The sequence below is a fragment of the Lytechinus variegatus genome, chromosome 1, assembly GCF_018143015.1.
Source record: "Lytechinus variegatus isolate NC3 chromosome 1, Lvar_3.0, whole genome shotgun sequence".
Classification (NCBI taxonomy): Eukaryota; Metazoa; Echinodermata; class Echinoidea; order Temnopleuroida; family Toxopneustidae; genus Lytechinus; species Lytechinus variegatus.
The window spans coordinates 204,468-230,185 of record NC_054740.1 but is presented as its reverse complement, the minus strand read 5'-3'; the positions used below and the strand labels follow the sequence as shown (position 1 = coordinate 230,185).

Sequence of the window (25,718 nt, the reverse complement as noted above, 5' to 3'; positions counted from 1 at the left end):
TAATTTTAAGCTAAGTGTGCTAAAAAAATAATATGATTCACAAGAGTAAATAACCAAGTATTTTTTGGCAGAAAGTGACTGATATCTTTGACAACAAGTTTTAATTTAAGAATACAGAGACAGAGTGGTGACACTCGAGCAGTTACTAGCCAACTATAAAAAAGCGGTAGTCACACCACACTAGTTACGGCATGTGTGATACCTACAATACATGTAACTTGCAAATAAGTAGTGTTGGCGCAAAAAGTATACCCTTTTTTGCTTCTTCTTGGGCTAAAAACCCCCATCACAGTTTTGAATCGAAAAGTTAGTTTGATTGCAGAGGGCAAGAGCTGAAAATATTTATTTATATTTATGTTAATACATAAAGTACAATTCACTGAGCAAAATGCCAAAAATTTCATCAAAATCTGATAACAAATAATAAACTTATTGAACTTTAAACTTTAAAGTTTAGCAATATTTTGTGAAAACAGTCGTCACGAATATTCATTAGGTGGGCTGATGATGTCACATTCCATTTTCTTATGTTATTACATGAAATCATAATTTTTTTTCATTATTTCATACTTGTGTGAATAATGTCTCCCTTAAAATGAAATAGGTTGCAGCAATAAATATCAAATGCATTAAATCACTTGTCAATCCAATTTTCTAGTTCTTGGATAAAAAAATTTGAATAAACCTAATTTCATATAATAAAATACAAAAGAACAAGTGGGGATGTAATACTTGTTTAACCTTATGCCCAAGTTTCATGAACTAGGTCCATTTACTTTCTAAGTTATGATGTCATTTCGGTCAAGATTTTAAAAATAATTTTTCTAACATGGTCTAAGTTCATTGACCCTAAATGACCTTTGACCTTGTTCATGTGACCTGAAACTGAAAGGCAGGATGATCAGTAATACTTGATTAACCTTATGTCTACATTTCATGAACTAGGTCCATATACTTTCTAAGTTATGTCATTTCAAAAACTCCAATAGAAAGGCTTAGGAAGTTAGGACCTAACTTGGGTTAAGATTTGATGTTGCCATCGCTCTGCTAATGCGATGCAGGCGAGACAAAAATCAAAGGTCAAGTCCACCTCAGAAAAATGTTGATTTGAATCAATAAAGAAAAATCAGACAAGCACAATGCTGAAAATTTCATCAAAAACGGTGTAAATAGGAAAGTTATGACATATCAAAGTTTCGCTTTATTTTCAACAAAATAGTTATGTGAACGAGCCAGTTACATCCAGATGAGAGAGTCAATGATGTCACTCACTATTTCTTTTGTTTTTTATTGTTTGAATTATATAATATTTCAATTTTTTACGAATTTGACGATTAGGACCTCCTTGCCTGAAGCACAAAATGTTAAAATAATGGAATTCCACGTGTTCAGGGAGGAATGAAACTTCATTTTACATGACAATGATGAGATAAAATACATAAGAAATAGTGAGTGTGTGATGTCATCAACTCTCTCATTTGGATGTAACTGGCTCGTTCATATAACTATTTTGTTGAAAATAAGCGAAAAATTAAAATGCCATAACTTTATTTTACATCCGATTTTGATGAAATTTTCAGTGTATGCTTGTTGATTTTTCCTTTTTTATCCAAATCAAGTTTTTGTTGGGGTGGACTTGTCCTTTAAATACTGTTTAAAAAACTCATCGAAACAGACGGCTGCCAGCTGTCTACCGATTGTTTAGACAGGAATAACCGTCGTTTCTGGGGATTTATTTAAGTAATCCTACATTACAATTTGTGACACTTTACTAATACTATAGTAATACAGTAGTACCATCACAATAATTAGTGAGTGCAGAGAAAACTCAGTTCAGCAGAACGACCAAAATACAGAGACTGAAGCTTAAGTTTTGGTCTACCTATTCAAAGAATGAATATAAACTTGAACTCGAGATTCTAGTTTCTACTTACTTCAATCCAGCTGATCTAGCACTAGCAGTAGGTCGACCACGGCAACCTGACGAGGGTGAGGCGGAGGCCGCAGCGTTTTGTTGACCAGAGCCTGCTTGGAGTGACATGGCCATGGGTGAGGCGGAGGCCGCAGCGGGGTGCGCCGCACCATTTCGTCGACCAGCTGACATGGTCATGCCCATGGGTGAGGCGGAGGCCGCAGCGTTTTGTCGACAAGAGCCTGCTTGGAGTGATATGGCCATGGGTGAGGCGGAGGCCGCAGCGTTTTGTCGACCAGAGCCTGCTTGGAGTGCAGGAGCTCTCTGCTGATCTGCTTCTCGGCCTCGGTCTACGTCCAACGTGTCAAGGACGGCGTGCAGTGCCCCTAACAAGTCCCTGGCCGTCTGCTCGCTACATCGTAGATTAGACATCATGGGGCCCGTTTCTCAACACCGTTATAAGTCTAACTTCTTGACTGAATCGGAGATAGTGAGCTACTTGTCCGCTGTTTCACGAAGTCCTCTTTACCAAGTTCAGGCCCAACAAACGTAATCAACCATAGAGGTTGAAATTAAATCCCAAAACAAGTGGGATAATGTAATACAAAATACCGGTAACGATGAAAACCATAGCACATGCTCGATCGCACTCGATCGTCGCATGCATGCATCATATACACGTGCGTGGTGGTAGTACGCCCTCTCATTTCCAGTATGTTTGACGTGCTGTACTTTTATTTCTCAGCTCTACAGAATTTCTGTGCTCTCCAGAATTTCTGCAGTCTCTATTTTCGACGAGCTAGCGCTATTTGCGATGGACTATAATTCAGTCGTTTTGTTTAATTTTGCGGTTGTCTGTATTTCTGAGGTTGCCTCTATTTCTGTTGTTGTTTATGTTTCTGAGGTTTTTGTGTTCTGAGGTTGTCTATATTTCTGTTGTTTATGTTTCTGAAGTTTTCTTAAATTCTGAGATTGTCTATATTTATAAGGTTGTCTTTATTTCTCTGGCTGTCTATATTTTTGAAAATGTCTTTATTTCTGTAGTCTCTATTTTTCCTGTAGTTGTCTTCAATTCTGCGGTTGTCTATATTTCTGAAGTTGTACGAATGTCTTTACATTTCTCAGTCTTTCTCTATTCCTGCATGAACCTATATTTCTGTGATTGTGTTCAATTATATGGTTATCTACGTATTTTTTTATCATTTATTATTCTTTGCGATTGTCTTGTTTTTGTGTTTGTCCTTATTTCTGCACTAATGTTTGATTCTGTGAATTTCTATTTTTTTGTTATCTTAATTATTTCAAAATTTTCTTTATTTTTAGATATATTTCTGCATTTTAGTTTATTTTCAACGGTACATATATATTTCTCAAATCGGTAATTTTGGCACTTATGGCCGCCCATAAAAAACAGGGGCCGCTGAGCGTTTTTTTATAATGGAGGGGTTGAGCTGATAGTGGGAGGGAGTGGACCGGCCAAAACAAAAAGCAAAAATTTATATAGACTTCGGATCTTGTGTACATGTTTTTTCTCAAGGGGGTGAAGACTGAAACTTCCTATCAACTCCGCCGCCTCTGTACTATAAGATTGAACGATCAAAACCATAGAGACAAAAATGAATTCTAACTATTATGATTTGTTTTAATTACTTATTTATTACCATGATTACTTCATGCTTTTTCGGCTGTGAAATAATGGAGACAAATAAAGAAATAGAACAAAACGAAAGAACAAATAAAAAACACTTGTGATAGTGGATTTTATAATTTATTTAAGAAAAAAATGATTTATCTTACTTTCAGTAGTTGCTAGCATGGCTCTTTTTGAGGGAAAGTAAGACAAAGAAAGAAACGTAGAAAGTGAAAAGGAGGGAGGTATGATTTCAGACTTACAATTTTTTTTTTTACTCATATTACAAATCGAATACTGATGCGCAAACTTCAGGAGGAAAATTATTTTATTATTACAATAGCTGCGTGAAAAATCGAATTAAATGAGACATATAATTTACGAAAAACTCTATAAAAAATTACTTTTAGTGAAATATGGAGGCCTCTTTCTTGCCTTAACCCTAAGCCCTAAGTTCACTAAAAATAGTTTAGTCGTTCATTTTTATACGATGATCATTATCATCCTATTTTCTTCTGCGATAGATATCTATCCACGTTATTGATATAGAAAATGGAAGATGATATAAAATTTATTGTGAAGTGACAGTTACAATAGTACTTTTAAAATATTTTTCGGGACTTTATTTGAGAATCAGAGAGAACCCCCCCCCCCCCTCCTGAATTTTCGACATGATGGCCACGATGCACTATGATGAGATGTAACAATCCCCGATCAACACAAATTGGCAAAATCGAGGCATAGGCCTACTCTCGGAACAATTTATGGAGAGAGAGAGGGGGGGGGGGGGGTAGATGTAATGTAAAATGACAGGACCCCCTGAGAAAAAAAATCAGAGAGAATGAATAGAGAGGGATGAGGCGGGTACAATTCCTCGTAATCCGAATCGGGAGAAGGAAGACGATACAGATATAATTCAAATGAGAAGAACTAAGAGAAAAAAAAGGTGTAGACGGTAGGGAATATAAAAATACGACGGATATAGGAAAGGGAATGAAAGCGGTAGATAATACACTCCGTTACAGGTTAGAAACCAGGGAAAGGGACGAAAAAAAATCCCTTGGTGCCATTTTTAAATCACCCACAGATAAAAGTGAGTCATGTGACTCATTATATATAATATTTGTGAGTCAGGCGAAACTTGACTCACTAACAAAATTAATTGAGTCTTAGTTGACTCATCTGTAATTAACAAGTGAGTCAATAACGAAATGATTCACTTGCAGAATGCTCCGACTGACTCACATAGTTGTAAAAAATGAGTCAAGATCGGCGATTGACTCATTTACAAAAAAAAATGAGTCAAGAAGAAAGCCGTGCGCGCATGCGCTACTTGCACGCTATGACGTCAACCATCGCGCGAACCATTCCCGTTTGACGTCGCCATTGCTGAATTGGATCAAGAGAATACTGTGAGTAAAATCGTTTTAATCCTGCAGTTTTGTGAATAATTTTGTTCATTTCACCTGTAGGCCGCTGAGAAATTAATTTGCTGAAGAGAATGAGAGGAAATTTGGTGGACATGAATAATTGATTCTCAATTTAGGTGATGATTTGTGGAACTTTGATAGGATTACGTGCACCAGACGGATGCGTGTATGTGTGTGTACGTGTGCTATATGGCTGTAGTGTAGCTCCGCTGCGCGTCTGTTAAATTAATTGAGTGTAGATATGTATTGTTGTGTGTTCGGACAGGTTGTGTGTCCGGACTTTAGCAAGTCAAAGAAATTTACAGGCGAAGTTTCATCAATTTTTAGTACAAAATGTAGGAAATATTATAGAGAACAAAATAGAAGATGATTACAACTATTGAATTCATATTTTTAGGGTAATCCAAAGACAAAAACGAAGGCTTCAAAATATAAAATGTCCGGACACCTGACCCCCCCCCCCCTGACCTACGAAACAGATTACCTACATCTAACAGTTACTATAATCTGGATCTGGATGTGTACGATACAGGGCCCTCCTGGGCATGAACGCATCGGGTGAGCTTGAGGGAGGGCGAAGGGATGATTAGAAGGCCTTTTCGATGGCCTTCTTGAATGAGTTTGTCGATGGCGAGTTTATTCGATGTCAATCAAGTGGTTCCATTTGATTGATGATGGTACCGGTACTGAGAAGAACAAGTTCCTGTATTTTTCAATTCTTGCTCTTATTGGATGATAGGTCTAGCACTTACTATTATTTGTCACTTGCCTATCGATATAATCTGAGTTCAAAATGACTCTCACATCAGGTAGATCAAATCTAGACCACTCATTCTATGAACAAGGTTATGATATAACCTTGTTCTCTGTTAGTGTTACTGCTCCCTGTGTGGTGAAATAAGGTCGGCAATGTTTGGCCTATTTTCTCCTTTTCTTTGGGACAAATGTTTAATTTTTTGAGACCATTAGGTTCCATTACAGCTATTTATCATATACATGTAACTTGTCTCTTAATTATATTTGATTCTTTAAATTAATTTGTCTTAACTAAAAATAGAGATTGAAAAACTACAATTGTCTTGCCTTTATTTTTCCACTAATAGAGGGCGCACACAAAAATATGCCCAAAATTTAAGTTTTTGAGCGCTCTGGTGAATACAAAAATTACCCCCAAGCTACTAATGAAAAATAAATTGCAACTGTACAGAAATTAGTATTATGGTCACAAAAGTGATATTTTAATGATTTTTTAAATTGTGTGCTGTGTTCAGCATTGGCATACCATATGGTCCTAGATTCCCCTCAGGCAGGCATGTAATGAACCCTTGGGTGGGTCGACAGACTACATGCATTTCCTTCTCACAGAAAAATGTAGAGGTGTCCTTTAGGACCTGTTCCTGGTCTACTGAGGTGTTTTTAATTTGATAAGTGCCCCTTTCCCAAAAATAATTAAGATTAATATTTTTATTAGATAATGTTGAGATGTGAGAGTAGGCTCGAACGCAAATTAAAGTCAACCCCCAGCCCCCATCTTGAATGGATGGGGTTTTTGTTTTTATTAACTTGGAAATGCAGTCACTATCTGAAGCATGTGTCACATTTATCCCATCAAAATAACATTAAGAATACTTCCAATTCATTTTTGTCTTTTTTGCACGTTTTATTTGTTTTTTCTAATTTTATTATTATTTTTTTACAGGGCTACTGGAAGAAGTCACTACGCAACAGATTCAGGAATTGCAGGAAGTGTCATGAACGTGATAATCCATTAGGACAAATGGATGCAAAAAAAGGGGACTACACCCAAACCAGCTGCAGGCAAACACATGTATGGCATAAAGAAAGTACCTTCCTGCATCCCCAGAAGGTGAGGATGAAGAAACGATCAATGCTCACATCAAGATGCTTCAGAATGAATCCAGAAAAACAAGACAGGACAGCTTGATGATAGACAATCTACTAACTTTAGCCCATAGGCGCAAGGGTATCATCAACAGCAACTGGACTGAATCCTACTTGAAGGATATGTACCCTTACCTTTTCCATGAAGATGAGGTAAGTTCAAATCAGCGTTAATACAGATCAAGAAACTTCATTTATGAACAAGAATCTATCATTAGATTTACGTGTAACAAGGGTCTATTCTTGCAATAAGCAAGTCCATGCTTAACCCTAAACAGGCCGGGGGTTGAATCAACCCCCCCCCCCGGCCACAGAACAGCCAAAAAAAAACCCGGCCTAGTTAGGGTTAACTAGAATTGGAGCTATAAGTTTTATAGAAATGGGTATGTTCACATTTCTAGGATCATGCAATCACATTCTGTATTTTAACCTAGTTTATTAGTATCCATCTTTGAAATAATCAATAAATTGTGTGAAAACATACTATTTAGAAAGTTTGAAATTTTAATCTTTATCTGATCTCAATCATATCATGTCTGTTGATCGAGAAGAATCTAAAGGTCCTACCATTTCACACTCAATGCAAAATCTCTTAGTAAATAGCGTGTACAGGCTTAAAATTATGATAGTTAAATAAAATCAAAATTTGCAAAGTGCTAAAATTTACAAGAGCAAAATTTTTACTCTTCATTCTTACTAGAATTTTTGTTCTTGCTGACAAGTAAGGGACAATTACACTGAGCATCTCATATGCAAAAAACTTATCTTTGTGAATGGGTTAAGTGATTGGCCCATTTAAAGAACTGTATGTAATTGTTCACCAATAAATTTCCATATGAATTCAATACATTGATCATTGTATGTATAGAGTGAAAGTGATTCCAACTCGTGGAGACAAAGAAAGACTGGAGTCAGTTGGGTCATTTTATCAAGAGTAGAGATTCGCACATGATCTTCAAAATTATTCTTGATTGAGCCATTTTTTACACACCTATTCTTTTTTTTCACACAGAGAAACATAAGACTGCCCTGTTTAAACTCCCTGTTTATTCTTTTCATTTGATGGTGAAAGAGTTTGAGAGACTGTCAGAGGACCCAATTAAGCAGAAGTTAGCAGCAGGATATTTTAATATGCTGATCCATTACTAGAGATATGTAAGACTCCCAAGCAAGGTTTGGAGCTCAAAAACCTGATCTTGGCTACAGCAGCAGAAAATGAAGACACCAGGAAAAGTATGTTATTGAGATGTTTAATAAGAAGTGGGTTTGCAATAATTTCATTCTGGGGAGGAAAACTTTGAAAATGGTTAAAGAGTTACTGTACTTGCCCCCCCCCCCCCCAAGTTTTACCAGCCCCAAATCCATATACCCCATTTTAATTTCAAGAGAGAAAGACAATAATTACATGACTTCAAAGTGTACTCTTCTATTTATACCTGATGTGCAATTCAAATGGTTAAAGAAGGATGACCCAGGCCAGTTGGTCAAAATGTATATTGTATACTGTATATTTTTAACATTTCTGAACCACAAAAATACTGATATTCTGGAGTTCGATTTACATTGTTTGAGTTCAGTCTTCATTTTTTTTTTCTTTGCAGTGATCAAATCATGTGGAGCACTTCTGTTGATTCCTACTATTTTGGAAGAGAAGGCATTGCTTTGTCAGCATAGCCAGGTAAGTTTGATGCATAAAATTCATTTAAGGTTTATACAAATATCAGCAGAATTTTGAGTGAGTGAGTGAAGCTGTTGCAGGCATGTCCATTTAGATAGCTCAACTGACAGGCCATATGAGACCTGGCACCAAAAAAACTCTTAAAAAGTCAGAAGAAATAGAAATTGGATTTAATCTCTCTTTTAACACAGGAAATTCTGATAAGTTTTGAAATGATGTATAACTCACTATCACAGTAAGATCCTAACCTTCGAAAGATTAAGAAAAGAACATTGCCTACCATAGAATTCTACTTATGAGAATAAGGGATTAGATTTTGCCCATTTGATTAAGTATTTTGATTGCTAACTTGTGTTTAGCATCAATGTAAAGATGATTATACATTAGTATAACTTACGTGAAAATTGATTTATTGAATAAATTGAGAACATCCTCCTGAAGCCTATAAACCGATATCTCACCAGGGTTTAATTCATAGGGTTTTAAAGTGAAGAGTAGGTCCTATATCTTAATTTTCACCCCCCCCAAAAAAAAAAAAAATAATGATGATAATTCATTGCTAATGAAAGTTGCAATAATAGTACTTCAGATTTAAAAGGCACTTATAAATTTTTAAAGTGGCTTAAGAAAAGTATAGGTGAATTCGACTTCACCTCACTATAACTTGTGGCGGCCATAACTGGGGGGCTTCCAAAAAACAACAAAAGCACTTTCAATGGAGTATGCCATGAGCCAGGTGTGTTGACATGTCAGTGTTTTTGTTGGGGTTGACTTGTCCTTTAATGAACTTTGACCATCAAAGTCAGCTCTGCTGCTATATTGAACTGAGTAATGCAGGCGAGACTGCCAGAGGCGTTCCACTTGTATATAAATGATTTGATGCCTATACAAACTGTTCAACTTGATGTTTTGGTGTTTCCAAGAAAGTATTACATTTCTCAACTCTGAGCCCAATTTATTATTCATTTCCATCCATGTAATTTGATAGAGCTTGGATGATAATTCATAATGAACACTTACTCAACCGTGGCTAAGAAATTCTTTATTACAGTTACATTTTTGTAGGCCTTGCGTTTCTTCAGGCTACAATTTGTAAAGTATCAAAATAAATACTATGGTGTTTCATTTAATATCATACAACATGAACTACAGTACAGTTAGCAGTATATGTATTAGCATAACCTTGAAGTTATCATTTTCACTAGGATCAACCAATTTGCCTTGTGTACATTACCAGAAATAAACTAATCAGCATTTCTCACTTATGTTTCCCTTTTTTAGGATAAAAAACGGAACAATCGCCAAAATCATCTACAAAAGTAAGCCCGACAGTGCAGGTCTGACTCTGAGCAGTGATCATGAAAAATTCACGGAAATTCTGCAATCATCATTCTATATTACAGCAGAGAATGAAGTCATCTGCGAGACAACCACCTACCTCATGTCAGCAGTCTCTCTGCTTACAACTTATCATACAACCCCAAGATGGGTAACACCCTCACATTCATTCAGAAGATTCTGATGAACATAGATTCCACATCTCAACCCCCATCCAAGGTCGTAAGATGCCTGTATGACTTAAATGCTGTCCGAAATGCTGATGCCAGTAGTTCTTCAGTTTAAGAGAAATTAATTACTTGGGTGATGCTACTGCAACACAGCTGATCACACTTTCTCTACGTGCAATCACCTTAGGTGTTGTATCTGTCTTTTATGTGCAAAATAGATTGAAATAGATACGACAGGTTGACCGTGAATTTAGACATGAAGTATGTGCATTATTTCGCTTTGCTTCAGTACAAATTTCAGTGGCCCTTAAATTGGAAATCTTTTCATATCCCAAGAATTACGTATAAATGCTTTATGAAATTTTTGTCACAGATAAAATAAAATAGGATTTTGCACACACAAAAAAGAAAAGATATTTGGACCCCAAATTTTTACAGCTCAGATGGTCAACAACCATTTTTTTTTTTTTTTTGGGGGGGGGAATTGAAGACTAAGCTATTAATATTCTACTTTTTGATTGTTGTACACATGTTACTGTACATGTAAATAAGTTTAACACCACAAATTTGAAGAATTACAACATTTTAAGTGTTCTCTATGGAATTTTAGTTAGTTTGTAAGTTTCAAGCAACTTGGTATTTAATTCCAAGAATTATACAAAGGCATTTTTCAAGATTATGGCTTCCAACATCAGTACATGATGGAAACAATTCTCAATGTTTACATTTATTGAGATGATAAGCACATGCAACTGATTTGAAACTAATTTTATAAATTTGACAAAGCACTGTCATTAATTCTAAGCCAATCTGCACACTTCCAAGCATGTCAAAGGTATTGCTTAATAGCCCAACCACCACAATTATCATTGCCTTTAAAAAAAATTGCACAAAAATATTTAAATAGAAAAGGTCAGTATCTGCTTGAAGATACAGCTGCTATAGGAGGCAGATTTTGCAGAAAATACCAGGGCTTCACAGTGAGAGAAATGGTAGTAAGAATGGGGGATTCTGCGAAGTGCTTTAAAAATTAATTGAGAATCAAAATTGCACATTTTGAAATCGTCTTTTGTACTATTACTAATAAAATATTTTTGTGGGTTTTTCCTACAGCAAAAATTGACATTTGGGGATTCCCATGTCATGCATGGGGATTCTTAAATTTAAATTGTGTTTGTACGGATGCTTAAGGTTGAAAAATTTCTGAATTTTAGAAGGTTTATGGAAAGCTGTTATTGGTTTTGAAGTACCAAAACAATGGTATTGTGTTGTAAGCAGAGTCTTAGGAATTCATGATTTTTGAAGGTTTCACTTTTAGTGAATTGTTTCAAATTCAGTGAATTATGAATTTCAGTGAATTATGAATTGTTTCAATTTCAGTGAAGAAACGATACTATAAAAGAAATATTATTTCATTGAATTGTTTCAATTCCAGTGAATTATGAATTTCAGTGAATTATGAATTTCAATGAATTATGAATTGTTTCAATTTCAGTGAAGAAATGTTACTGTAAAAAATGTACGATTTGGGAACAGATTTTTGTGTACGATATTTGAATTACAGTGGAATCTCATTATAACGAGGTCCTTGGGACCAGAGAATCTACCTCTATATCGAAACATTTTTATATCAGGGTAAAAAGAAACGTTATTAAGGATAATTACTGTGAGAAATAATGGACTATCATTATCACACTCTCTCCAATTTCATAGAAGTTTTGTGACAGCTTTATCTTTGTTTAGTCGGTTAAACCATGTTGCCAATCAGTTATAAAATCTATCACTCTCTCTTGATAGTTTTATTTTTTATTTGATGAGAGGTAGCAGTGCACTTATTTACATGTTTGGTGACTGGATTCTATGCTTGAGAATAGATTTTATTATAGAAAGAAATGCACAGCAACCATAATTATTTTTCAAATAAACTCTTAAACATGTATCCCATGAAACACATTTCTGTCTGTTGTGGTTACATCACTGATGCATAATGGTCACTTTTGTTTGGTAATATTGGTGGTAACTCCGGAGATTTATTGTTGAGAGGAAATAAATTAGATGGCATGTACAATGCATTTATACATTCTAGTTCTTTTGCTTTAACTGATTGTGATGTGTCTGTTAAGTTAGCATTAGGCTATTGATCTGTTGGTTGTAGGTCCATCATAATCGGCACTTCTAAAGCATGCAAAGAGACTTCCTGATCCATTCAATTTTGCTGATGATCTATGTTTACTTGGAAAATGTTATTGTTAATCATTTTTGGAAAAGCCCTATGATGACAACAGACCATTTATTTATTTGGCATCATTTTACACCCTTCTCTTTTGGTTTAATTATCACTATGTATTTGACTCATTTTCAGTTGAGTCGCCTTGACTCACTTCTTCATACATGAAGTGAGTCAAGAGGCTTGATCTACGAACAGAAGTAATGACTCATTTAAGTAAAACAAACTAAGTCATGTGACTCACCTAGGCAAAAAGTGAGTCACCCTGACTCATCATTGATGAGTCACTGGTTTGTCCGTATAACGACACACTAGAAGGACCACATGAGTCACCGTGACTCATTCAAAACGAGTCTGAGTCTTACTGACTCACTTCTAATGAGTCAGTGTGACTCATTTAAAGTGAGTTTTGAGATTATATGAGTCACCACGACTCATTGCAAATGAGTCTGCGTCTTAATGACTCACTTTAAGTGAGTCAGGTGACTCATTTGAAGTGACTCTTTAGATTATGTGAGTCACAATGACTCATTAGAAATGAGTCTGCAAGGCAAAGATGAGTCACTATGATGCACTAAAAATGAGTCTTCTATGATCAGACTCATTTTCAATGAGTCATGGTGACTCACATATTCGTAAAAGTGTTTCGCTATACCGACAAACTGGTGACTCGCCAAAGTGAGTCAAGGTGAATCTCTTTTTTTGTGGGTGTCACCTTGACTCACTTTGGCGAGTCACAAAAATCTCTTCCCAAATCTCTTCCCAAATCGTACATTTTTTACAGTAACATTTCTTCACTGAAATTCATAATTCACTGGAATTGAAACAATTCAATGAAATCATAATTTTTTATAGTATCATTTCTTCACTGAAATTGAAACAATTCATAATTCACTGAAATTCATAATTTACTGAATTTGAAACAATTCACTATAAGTGAAACCTTCAAACATGAATTCCTAAGACTCTGCTTACAACACAATACCATTGTTTTGGTACTTCAAAACCAATAACAGCTTTCCAGAAACCTTCTAAAATTCAGAAATTTTTCAAACTTAAGCATACGTACAAACACAATTTAAATTTAAGAATCCCCATGCATGACACGGGAATCCCCCAAATGTCAATTTTTGCTGTAGGAAAACCCACAAAAATATTTTACTACTAATAGTACAAAAGACAATTTTAAAATGTGCAGTTTGGATTCTCAATTAATTTTTAAAGCACTTCGCAGAATCCCCCATTCTTAATATCATTTCTCTCACTGTGAAGCCCTGGTATTTTCCGCAAAATCTGCCTCCTATAGCAGCTGTATCTTCAAGCAGATACTGACCTTTTCTATTTAAATATTTTTGTGCAATTTTTTTTAAAGGCAATGATAATTGTGGTGGTTGGGCTATTAAGCAATACCTTTGACATGCTTGGAAGTGTGCAGATTGGCTTAAAAATAATGACAGTGCTTTGTTAAATGTATAAAATTAGTTTCAAATCAGTTGCATGTACTTACCATCTCAATAAATGTAAACATTGAGAATTGTTTCCATCATGTACTGATGTTGGAAGCCATAATCTTGAAAAATGCCTTTGTATAATTCTTGGAATTAAATACTAAGTTGTTTGAAACTTACAAACTAACTAAAATTCCATAGAGAACACTTAAAATGTTGTAATTCTTCAAATTTGTGGTGTTAAACTTATTTACATGTACAGTAACAAAATGTGTACAAAAATCAAAAAGTAGAATATTAATAGCTTAGTCTTCAATTCCCCCCCCCCAAAAAAAAAAAATTGTTGACCATGTGATCTGTAAAAATTTTGGGTCCAAATATCTTTTCTATTTTGTGTGTGCAAAAACCTATTTTATCTGTGACAAAAATTTCATTAAGCATTTATACATAATTCTTGGGATATGAAAAGATTTCCAATTCAAGGGCCACTGACATTTGTACTGAAGCAAAGCGAAATAATGCACATACTTGATGTCTAAATTCACGGTCAACCTGTCGTATCTATTTCAATCTATTCTGCACATAAAAGACAGATACAACACCTAAGGTGATTGCACGTAGAGAAAGTGTGATCAGCTGTGTTGCAGTAGCATCAGCCAGGTAATTAATTTCTCTTAAACTGAAGAACTACTGGCATCAGCATTTCGGACAGCATTTAAGTCATACAGGCTTCTTACGACCTTGGATGAGGGTTGAGATGTGGAATCTATGTTCATCAGAATCTTCTGAATGAATGTGAGGGTGTTACCCATCTTGGGTGTATGATCAGTTGAATACATAATGGGCCGACATAAGCAGAGAGACTGCTGACATGAGGTAGGTGGTTTTCTCGCAGATGACTTCATTCTCTGATGTAATATAGGATGATTGCTGAATTTCCGTGAATTTTTCATGATCACTGCTCAGAGTCAGACCTGCACTGTCGGGCTTACTTTTGTAGATGATTTTGGCGATTGGTCCGTTTTTTATCCTAAAAAAGGGAAACATAAGTGAGAAATGCTGATTAGTTTATTTCTGGTAATGTACACAAGGCAAATTGGTTGATCCTAGTGAAAATGATAACTTCAAGGTTATGCTAATACATATACTGCTAACTGTACTGTAGTCCAAGATGTATGATATTAAATGAAACACTATAGTATTTATTTTGATACTTTACAAATTGTAGCCTAAAGAACCGCAAGACTTACAAAATTGTAACTGTAATAAAGAATTTCTTAGCCATGGTTGAGTAAGTGTTCATTATGAATTATCATCCAAGCTCTATCAAATTACATGGATGGAAATGAATAATAAATTGGACTCAGAGTTGAGAAATGTACTACTTTCTTAGAAACACCAAAACATCAAGTTGAACAGTTTGTATAGCCATCAAATCATTTATATACAAGTGGAACGCCTCTGGCAGTCTCGCCTGCATTACTCAGTTCAATATAGCAGCAGTGCTGACTTTGATGGTCAAAGTTCATTAAAGGACAAGTCCACCCCAACAAAAACACTGACATGGCAACACACCTGGCTCATGACATACTCCATTGAAAGTGCTTTTGTTGTTTTTTGGAAGCCCCCCCCCCCCAGTTATGGCCGCCACAAGTTACAGTGAGGTGAAGTCGAATTCACCTATACTTTTCTTAAGCCACTTTAAAAATTTCTAAGTGCCTTTTAAATCTGAAGTACTATTATTGCAACTTTCAATTAGAATAATATTAGCAATGAATTATTATTATTTTTTTTTTGGGGGGGGGGTGACAATTAAGATATAGGACCTACTCTTCACTTTAAACCCCTATGAATTAAACCCTGGTGAGATATTGGTTTATAGGCTTCAGGAGGATGTTCTCAATTTATGTATCAACTCTGGAGATAATTTGAGATTCAATAAATCAATTTTCACGAAAATTATACTGATGTGTAATCTTCTTTACATTGATGCGATACAAAAGTAAGCAATCAAAATACTTAATAAAATGGGCAAAATCTAATCCCTTATTCTCATAAGTAGAATTCTATGGTTGGCAATGTTCTTTTCTTAATCTTTCGAAGGTTAGGATTTCACTGTGATAGTGAGTTATACATCATTTCAAAACTTATTAGAATTTCCTGTGTTAAAAGAGAGATTAAATCCAATATCTATTTCTTCTGACTTTTTAAGAGTTTTGTGGTGCCAGGTCTCATATGGCCTGTCAGTTGAGCTATCTAAATGGACATGCCTGCGACAGCTTCACTCACTCACTCAAAATTCTGCTGATATTTGTATAAACCTTAAATGAATTTTAAGCATCAAACTTACCTGGCTATGCTGACAAAGCAATGCCTTCTCTCCAAAAATAGTAGGAATCAACAGAAGTGCTCCACATGATTTGATCACTGCAAAGAAAAAAAAATGAAGACTGAACTCAAGCAATGTAAATCGAACTCCAGAATATCAGTATTTTTGTGGTTGTCCATTCAGAAATATTAAAAATATACAGTATACAACATACATTTTGACCAACTGGCCTGGGTCATCCTTCTTTAACCATTTGAATTGCACATCAGGTATAAATAGAAGAGTACACTTTGGAGCCATGTAATTATTGTCTTTCTCTCTCTTGAAATTAAAATGGGGTATATGGATTTGGGGCTGGTAAAACTCGGGGGGGGGGCAAGTACAGTAACTGTTTAACCATTTTCAAAATTTTCCTTTCAAGAATGAAATTATTGCGAACCCACTCCTTATCAAACATCTCAATAACATACTTTTCCTGGTGTCTTCATTCATCTGCTGCAGCCAAGATCAGGTGTTTGAGCTCCAAACCTTGCTTGGGAGTCTTACATATCTCTAGTAATGGATCAGCATATTCAAATGTCCTGCTTCCAACTTCTGCTTAATTGGGTCCTCTGACAGTCTCTCAAACTCTTTCAACATCAAATGAAAAGAATAAACAGGGAATTTAAACAGGGCAGTCTTATGTTTCTATGCGTGAAAAAAAAGAAAAAGAATAGGTGTGTAAAAAATGGCTCAATCAAGAATAATTTTGAAGACCATGTGCAAATCTCTACACTCTTGATAAAATGACCCAACTGACTCCAGTCTTTCTTTGTCTCCACGAGTTGGAATCACTTTCATTCTATATATACAATGATCAATGTATTGAATTCATATGGAAATTTATTGGTGAACAATTACATACAGTTCTTGAAATGGGCCTATCACTTAACCCATTCACAAAGATAAGTTTTTGCATATGAGATGCTCAGTGAAATTGTCCCTTGTCAGCAAGAACAAAAATTCTAGTAAGAACGAAGAGTAAATATTTTGCTCTTGTAAATTTTAGCACTTTGCAAATTTTGATCTCCTTTAACTATCATAATTTTAAGCCTGTACACGCTATTTACTAAGAGATTTTGCATTGAGTGTGAAATGGTAGGACCTTTAGATTCTTCTCGATCAACAGACATGATATGATTGAGATCAGATAAAGATTAAAATTTCAAACTTTCTAAATAGTATGTTTTCACACAATTTATTGATTATTTCAAAGATGGATACTAATAAACTAGGTTAAAATACAGAATGTGATTGCATGATCCTAGAAATGTGAACATACCCATTTCTATAAAACTTATAGCTCCAATTCTAGTTAACCCTAACTAGGCCGGGGTTTTTTTTTGGCTGTTCTGTGGCCGGGGGGGGTTGATTCAACCCCGGTCTGTTTAGGGTTAAGCATGGACTTGCTTATTGCAAGAATAGACCCTTGTTACACGTAAATCTAATGATAGATTCTTGTTCATAAATGAAGTTTCTTGATCTGTATTAACGCTGATTTGAACTTACCTCATCTTCATGGAAAAGGTAAGGGTACATATCCTTCAAGTAGGATTCAGTCCAGTTGCTGTTGATGATACCCTTGCGCCTATGGGCTAAAGTTAGTAGATTGTCTATCATCAAGCTGTCCTGTCTTGTTTTTCTGGATTCATTCTGAAGCATCTTGATGTGAGCATTGATCGTTTCTTCATCCTCACCTTCTGGGGATGCAGGAAGGTACTTTCTTTATGCCATACATGTGTTTGCCTGCAGCTGGTTTGGGTGTAGTCCCCTTTTTTTGCTTCCATTTGTCCTAATGGATTATCACGTTCATGACACTTCCTGCAATTCCTGAATCTGTTGCGTAGTGACTTCTTCCAGTAGCCCTGTAAAAAAATAATAATAAAATTATAAAAAACAAATAAAATGTGCAAAAAAGAAAAAAATGAATTGGAAATATTCTTAATGTTATTTTGATGGGATAAATGTGACACATGCTTCAGATAGTGACTGCATTTCCAAGTTAATAAAAACAAAAACCACATCCATTCAAGATGGGGGCTCACATCTCAACATTATCTAATAAAAATATTCATCTTAATTATTGTTGGGAAAGGGGCACTTATCAAATTAAAAACACCTCAGTAGACCAGGAATAGGTCCTACAGTACACCTCTACATTTTTCTGTGAGAAGGAAATGCATGTAGTCTAGACTCACCCAAGGGTTCATTACATGCCTGCCTGTGGGGAATCTAGGTCCTAGATTCCCAACAGGCAGGCATGTAATATATGGTATGCCAATGCTGTACACAGCACACAATTTAAAAAATCATTAAAATATCACTTTTGTGACCATAATACTAATTTCTGTACAGTTGCAATTTATTTTTCATTAGTAGCTTGGGGGTAATTTTTGTATTCACCAGAGCACTTGAAAACTTAAATTTTGGGCATATTTTTGTGTACGCCCTCTATTAGTGGAAAATCTCTATTTTTAATTAAGAAAAATTAATTTAAAGAATCAAATTTAATTAAGAGACAAGTTACATGTATATGATAAATAGCTGTAATGGAACCTAACATTGTCAAAAAATTAAACATTTGTCCCAAAGAAAAGGAGAAAATAGGCCAAACATTGCCAACCTTATTTCACCACACAGGGGGCAGTAACACTAACAGAGAACAAGGTTATATCATAACCTTGTTCATAGAATGAGTGGTCTAGATTTGATCTACCTGACAAAAAAACATAGGGATATGTGAGAGTCATTTTGAACTCAGATTATATCGATAGGCAAGTGACAAATAATAGTAAGTGCCAGACCTATCATCCAATAAGAGCAAGAATTGAAAAATACAGGAACTTGTTCTTCTCAGTACCGGTACCATCATCAATCATATGGAACCACCTGATTGACATCGAATAAACTCGCCATCGACAAACTCATTCAAGAATGCCATCGAAAAGACCTTCTAATCATCCCTTCGCCCTCCCTCAAGCTCACCCGATCTCAGGCTCATCCGATGCGTTCATGCCCAGGAGGGCCCTGCATCGTACACATCCAGATCAAGATTATAGGCCTAACTGTTAGATGTGGTATTGGTAATCTCTTCCGTAGGATGGGGGTCAGGTGTCCGGACATTTTATATTTTTGAAGCCTTCTTTTTTGTGTTTTGATTAGCCTACCCTAAAAATATGAATTCAATAGTTGTAATCATCGTCTATATTGTTCTCTATGTTTCCTACATTTTATACTAAAAATTGATGAAACTTCGCCTGTAAATTTCTTTGACTTGCTAAAGTCCGGGCACACAACCTGTCCGAACACACAACAATACATATCTACACTCAATTAAACAGACGCGCAGCGGAGCTTCACTACAGCCATACAAATACAGCCATATAGCACACACACATACACGCATCCGGCTGGTGCACGTAATCATCTCAAAGTTCCACAAATCATCACCTAAAAATTGAGAATCAATTATTCATGTCCACCAAATTTCCTCTCATTCTCTTCAGTAAATTAATTTCTCAAATTAATTTGACTCACTTTTATCTGTGGGTGTGGACACTTTATATACACAAATTCGCAATACTAAAAAGAAAATACCATCCGCCAGTCAGAATGATTTCAGTAGCTTTCCAGTGTTATTGAAAATTGTGAAAAAAAATTCTATAAAACGGGCCCCTGGTGCACTTTGAACCCCTCCCCCACCGCTTTCTTTCGTTCTCTCATCTTATTGCTATTATATTTGTCTTTATATTTCAAAGGAAACAGAAAATAAAGCAATTTGAAACACCGTTTACCCTCTGCTCTTTCGAAAATGAAAACGGCCTTGTAGTTCTTGATCTCGGCACTCCCCAAACAAAAGAAAGCCATGGCGGACGCTCAAACAATCCCTTATAAAAAGAGCAGGGAACAATAATAGCCAACGCCCTGAATAAAATGAAGATTAGTAATTTCGTCAGGATGACCTACTGTTTTCCGTATTTAGCAGTACAAAATCTCTTAGGAATACCGCTTTTCATATTACGACAATGACATTCAAACAATTTAAATGTCTACTCATCTACTAATTTTTGACAAAACATGCAGGCGCTGAAATGGGAAGAACGTTTTCTTCTTGTGCATGACAGTACTTTATAAAAAAATAAAATAAATACAATTCCCATGGGTGATGATACGCATAGGGATGGAAGAAGATAAAAGTGGGATTCAGAAAAAGAATAGAAAATGAAAATCGAGATACATATAAAACGACAGAAAGGATTAGAGGGGAAAAGGAAGAATAAACCAAAAAGGTATAATGTAATCAATCATGTGCACTTTTGCTATTGCGTGAATATTTACTTAAAAAGAATGAGAGATTACTAGTCCCCCACCTCAATTTGTAATTCACGTTATTTTATAGAATGAATTTGTCATGTTAAGTTACGGAAGCTCTTCATCCCATTCTCTCGTTCCCTGGCAGATGAATTTTTTGCACTGAAATCCGACAAAAGCATAATCAGTTCAAATGCTAAAACTAATAATGAACTAAACGTTTCCTCACCGGAAATTGAGGAAATAGAATGAGAATTTACGGTGAGGCATCCACCTATAAAAAGCACGTTTGTTTGGCGTGTCCCTACAAACCCCTCTGAATCTTCAACCTAACCCCCCCCCCCCCTATAAAATGTTAGATTTGTCAGATTCTTACTTCTTTCTTTGCCTTTTCTTTTTTTCTGGCGAATAGCGTAGTAGAAAAGGATCCATATATAAAGGAAAAAAGACAGGTTCACCTTTGTTTTTCTTTACGGGAAACATACGATTGAGGCGCTTATTCTGGCAAGCATCAACACCAAAATATTTGAAAAAGATGTATAAATAACACTGGCCACTGAGTGTTTTTGATAATGGAGGGGTTGAGCATGGAGTGATCCCCCCCAAAAAAAAAAAATCATAAATTTATGGACTGACGCCTCCTTTCGACTCAAACACCTCTGTACTATTCGATTGAACGATTAAAAAGATAGAGACAAAACGGGATACAAATCTTTCATGATTTATTTTTTTCGGTTGTAAAAAAATCCAGAACGGTTAAAAAATTAGTACAATGGAAGAACATAATAAAACACCTTTAATCTGGATGTTACAATTTCATTAGATGAAAATAATTTACTTTCTCTTATTGTGATGAACAGTAGTCGGTAGCATGGTTATTTTGGAGGGAAAGGGAGATAAAGAAATATGAAATGTAGAACGAGACGAGGAGAGCGTTGGGAGGTATATGATTTCAGATCCATTATATAATTTGATTCACATTTACACCCTTCACTCTTTGAAATTGCAACGGAAAACATACCGATTACTGGTATGCCATCTTCAAGAACATTTTTTTTTTATTACAAACTATAATTTATGAAAAGAAAATACCAAAGACGATTTTTAGTGAAACATTGAGGCCACCGTCTTGAAGCCCCCCAAAGTCACAAAATAGTTTCGAACTTTCGTTGCGCGGTGTTATCATCATCATCGCACTTGCAAGGGAAACTTCATGTTTTTTATTCATTCTGGAAAATAAAGGTATTTGGTATGCTGTGATTTAACCCAAAACGGATTATCGTTGTAATTATACTTTGCAAGCAATCTCTCTACAATTAGGTAAAGAGACCATTCATGAGTAGCGGAACAATAGGCAATGAAAAAGCACCAGAGCAGATAACAAAGTAGTCCAGATTGGACCTTGTTGCTTGGAAATGCCCTTTCCCAAAAGCTAACATAGAGGGCACATGTCTCCCAATCTCTAATCAGCGACAATCCACTCATCTTCCCTCCCCACCAAGGTCCAGTACAAAACTTTGCTGTGCCAGAAAAGCGAGGCATCAATCAAACAAGTTACACGGTAGGTGGTTAGGTACCCTAGTCTCACACACCAAACAATACGCACTTTTACCCAAAACAACTTCACCTCAAACAGGATAAAAAATGCAAAGTTGTGTGTTTTTTTACACTGTAATCATAAGGCTTCGTGTTCATGCACTTAAGAAATATCTATTCAGCGCCTAATTTCTCCCTCGCCAAAAGATTCCACCCATGAACCAAGTATTAAAGTTTGAATAAGTAGACTACACCAGTTGCAAGGAGACACCAGCTGGTAAACGTCTCTGGCTCAGGCAGTAATCAAGAGATGCTAACCCCCTCTCCCATCGTGGTCATTGGGCAGTGGTCTACCATCAATACGTCCTCTCACCACATGGTATAGTTTGATGTCATTCCGTCTAATAACCAATTGGCCAATAGCCATTTAGTCCATTTACCATTTGGTCTAATTAGACTAAGTGTTGTGCAAAATGAATGAAAATAAAGTGGAAATCAAGCAATGATTATATGAGGTGCCGGGTAAAAATGGCAGAGGTAAAAATGGCAAAGGTAATAATGGCAGAGGTAAAAATGGCAAAGGTAAAAATGGCAGAGGTAAAAAGGGCAGAGGTAAAAATGGCAAAGGTAAAAATGGCAGAAGTAATATTGGCAGAGGCAAAAATGACAGAGGTAAAGATCATGACATGCTAGATCAGCAAGGACAAAAATAGAGCCTTTCCAGTTAATATCAGTCATAATTATTGACGTTGAATGGACTCCTATCGACAAAATAAGTATTATGAACTGATGAGATTTTTTTGGGATTTTTTTTCATCACTTTAGGTCTATACTTTATATCGTTGATATTATTAAACATTTTCATGCCAAAATAATTTCCATAGTGAGTGAAAGGATTTATCTTGGCCAGTTCGTATAGTGGAACAGCACTTAATCACACATACCAAACGAATTGAAATGTAAACACCAATGTGCGCTATCATTAACATACTGAAATAGACGAGTTCGAGATTTCTTTGAACCACTTGCATAACTTATATAACAGAAAAATAAAACGTTCTGTAATAAAAGTAATTTTACATATTTTAACATCATAACCGATCCGAATAAATATTGATGTGATACGTATTTTAGTTTAATGTAAATTATGTAATAATAACAACTAGTGCTCATTTTTCAGAGTAATACCTCATTGCAGCTAGTCCAAGTGGATGTCAGGTTCCTTAACTAGTTTCTATGGTAACGGGTACCGCATGAATTTTGAAATGTGTAGCGAATCAGGGATTTAAATTTCTAGGTATTTCTTAGGTACCATTCTATCGACCTGTTTTAAAGGGGAAATTCACCCTGACAAATGGTTTACTGTAAAAATAGCAGAAAAATATTTTGGTGAAGGTTTGCAGAAAACCCATCAAAGATTAAAAAAGTTAGGCTATTAGAAGCTTGAGTTTTTGATCTGTGACGTCATATACCAGTAACTACCCCGTAATTTATGCACCAAAATGTCTACTTTTCAATTTCTTAATCAGTGGTTCACGTTTGCTAAAAAAAATCTTTCAGGAGCGGATGCAAATTATTTGTATGTTAATATACTTAAGGTACAATTAAAACCATTTTCATTTTTTTTTTAGAAAATGACATTTCATTGATATTTTTTATTACACCATATATGGGGAAAACTGCTCGCAGATGACGTCCCAATTAACATCTATAATTTAGTAGCTTTTTAAATCATTGATGGATTCCCTAAAACCCTCACCAATATCATTTTAATAAACTTTATGTCAGTGTGAATTTCCCCTGTAATGGATTAAGTACAATATTTGGGATCCAAAGTGTTCTTCAAATTTGAATATTAGAAGAGCGATTTGACATGAGAAGGTCGTGTATGTAAGTCCAGGAAAAAAATACCAACTCAAGTGTTATCCTTTTTACCTCTGCCATTTTTACCTCTGCCATTTTTACCTCTGCCATTTTTACCTCTGCCATTTTTACCTCTGCCATTTTTACCTCTGCCATTTTTACCTCTGCCATTTTTACCTTTGCCATTTTTACCTCTGCCATTTTTACACCGAGCCTTATATGAGACCGATGTGACACAAAATGGTCACAAACGGAATGGTGAGTAGACGTAGTGATGGACCAAATCAAGTAAGTTTTTTCATCATCAAGAGATCGAAAATGAATATAAATAATCCCAGCAACTACCAATTCTGTTCAAATTTGATAAACTTCATCCTTCCTTGAGCTATTCAATTTGATGGAAAATTGTATAAGTTACCAACTAGATCTAACTATTAACAGTGCATTCAGTAATCATTTGATAAGTGATATCAATGAAGGAAAATGAATTGTGATTGAATTACACATTATTAAACGAATATACAATTAATTGCGAAACCATGCCCTGAGCTGAAATAGAGATTCACTGGAAAACTGAACATGTCTCCATGGTAATAAAAACGGCTCTAATTGTGTTTTCTTCTAAAATGTCCCCTCCCCCAAGTATTTTTTACCGTTACATATGTAATGTAGAATAATGTTTAAATCATTCACTTGACATTAATAATTATACTTGCTTATATAGCGCTTAACACTTACTGTGTCAGAAGTCTCTAAGCGCTCTACAGTATATGCAGCATAATCACCCTGGCTTTAGCAGTGCAGCTATTATACGCGCGCTGCATTTCAAGGAATAATTTCCTGCTAGGTACCCATTTACCTCACCTGAGTTGAGTGCAGCACATTGTGGATCAATTTCTTGCTGAAGGAAATTACGCCATGGTTGGGATTCGAACCCACAACCCTCTGTTTGAACAGGGTCTGGAGACTAATCCACTAGGCCACAACGCTCCACAATATATATATATATAGCTAGCCTCACACACATTTGTATACTTTCTCCCATACGTGTACTGTATCAAAGCACTAGCTTTGTATCAAAGCAATAGCATTGATCCAGCTGAGGCATGGCGGCTTGTCATTGTTCAAAACCCAACTTCACCCGACAAAGGAAATTATAATTGGTATGGTGTCGAAAATCTGTCTATCTGACGGTCAATTGGATCAGGCTCGCCCTAACCATTAACCCGTCTCTGTGGTCTAGTGGTTAAGGCACCGGCGTTCAAAGCTGGGGGCCCGGGTTCGATTCCCGGCAGAGACATTTTTTCGGCATCACCAATTTTTCCAAAGGGTAGATAGCTCTGGGGAACCTTGATTGAAGCTACGCCTACCATTGTTCTCTTCATCCATTTCTTTATATATATATATATATATGGTCATGCGTCATGAGGTGGCCCCCCCCCAAAAAAAAAAGAGTGGTGCTGTTACACATTTTGGCTACGTGCTATAAAAATTCTTAATTATTTTCAAAAGCATAGAGGCTATTCCAACAAATTTAGTACCATTTTAAAGCTGAATTAATAAGGCAATAGCCTGGAAAGTTTCATTGCTGTAGACTTTATAGAACTTGAGTTATAGCTCTCAAAAGTCAGGACACCAGAGGTGATGAGGGGTGGTGCCGGAAGCGGCGCCGCCTGTACAAAGTCAATGGGAAAACGCAATTTTTGGTGCAATTTTTGGGAAAACATCAATATTTTTGTCAAAACTTGGCCTAAACCTACAAACTTGGTATCAAATTAAAGCTAACATACTCTACTTTACTGTCTAATGATTGAAAAGTAGGTTTGACCATGTCATAGACCTGTGTGATAAGGTTGAAACATAAAAATCTGATAAATTTCTTCCAGATTGACACATTGTTAGCAC

The 25,718-nt window shown here is 35.7% G+C and overlaps 4 long non-coding RNA genes across 4 annotated transcripts; 2 read left to right on the top strand and 2 right to left on the bottom strand.

Annotated features, from left to right (window-relative positions):
* Positions 1-4,861: 4,861 nt before the first annotated feature.
* LOC121407958 lies at positions 4,862-6,754 on the top strand. The gene is made up of 2 exons (XR_005968974.1): positions 4,862-4,954; positions 6,672-6,754. It is a non-coding gene; the product is annotated as an uncharacterized LOC121407958 (long non-coding RNA).
* Positions 6,755-8,009: 1,255 nt separating this feature from the next.
* LOC121407907 lies at positions 8,010-10,008 on the top strand. The gene is made up of 3 exons (XR_005968964.1): positions 8,010-8,107; positions 8,476-8,552; positions 9,834-10,008. It is a non-coding gene; the product is annotated as an uncharacterized LOC121407907 (long non-coding RNA).
* Positions 10,009-14,124: 4,116 nt separating this feature from the next.
* LOC121407792 lies at positions 14,125-16,554 on the bottom strand. Its single transcript, XR_005968956.1, has 3 exons — positions 16,535-16,554; positions 16,086-16,162; positions 14,125-14,765 (listed from the first exon to the last, which is right to left on the bottom strand). It is a non-coding gene; the product is annotated as an uncharacterized LOC121407792 (long non-coding RNA).
* A 1,330-nt stretch (positions 16,555-17,884) lies between these two features.
* On the bottom strand, positions 17,885-19,152 carry LOC121407845. Its single transcript, XR_005968960.1, has 2 exons — positions 19,089-19,152; positions 17,885-17,968 (listed from the first exon to the last, which is right to left on the bottom strand). It is a non-coding gene; the product is annotated as an uncharacterized LOC121407845 (long non-coding RNA).
* Positions 19,153-25,718: the final 6,566 nt, after the last annotated feature.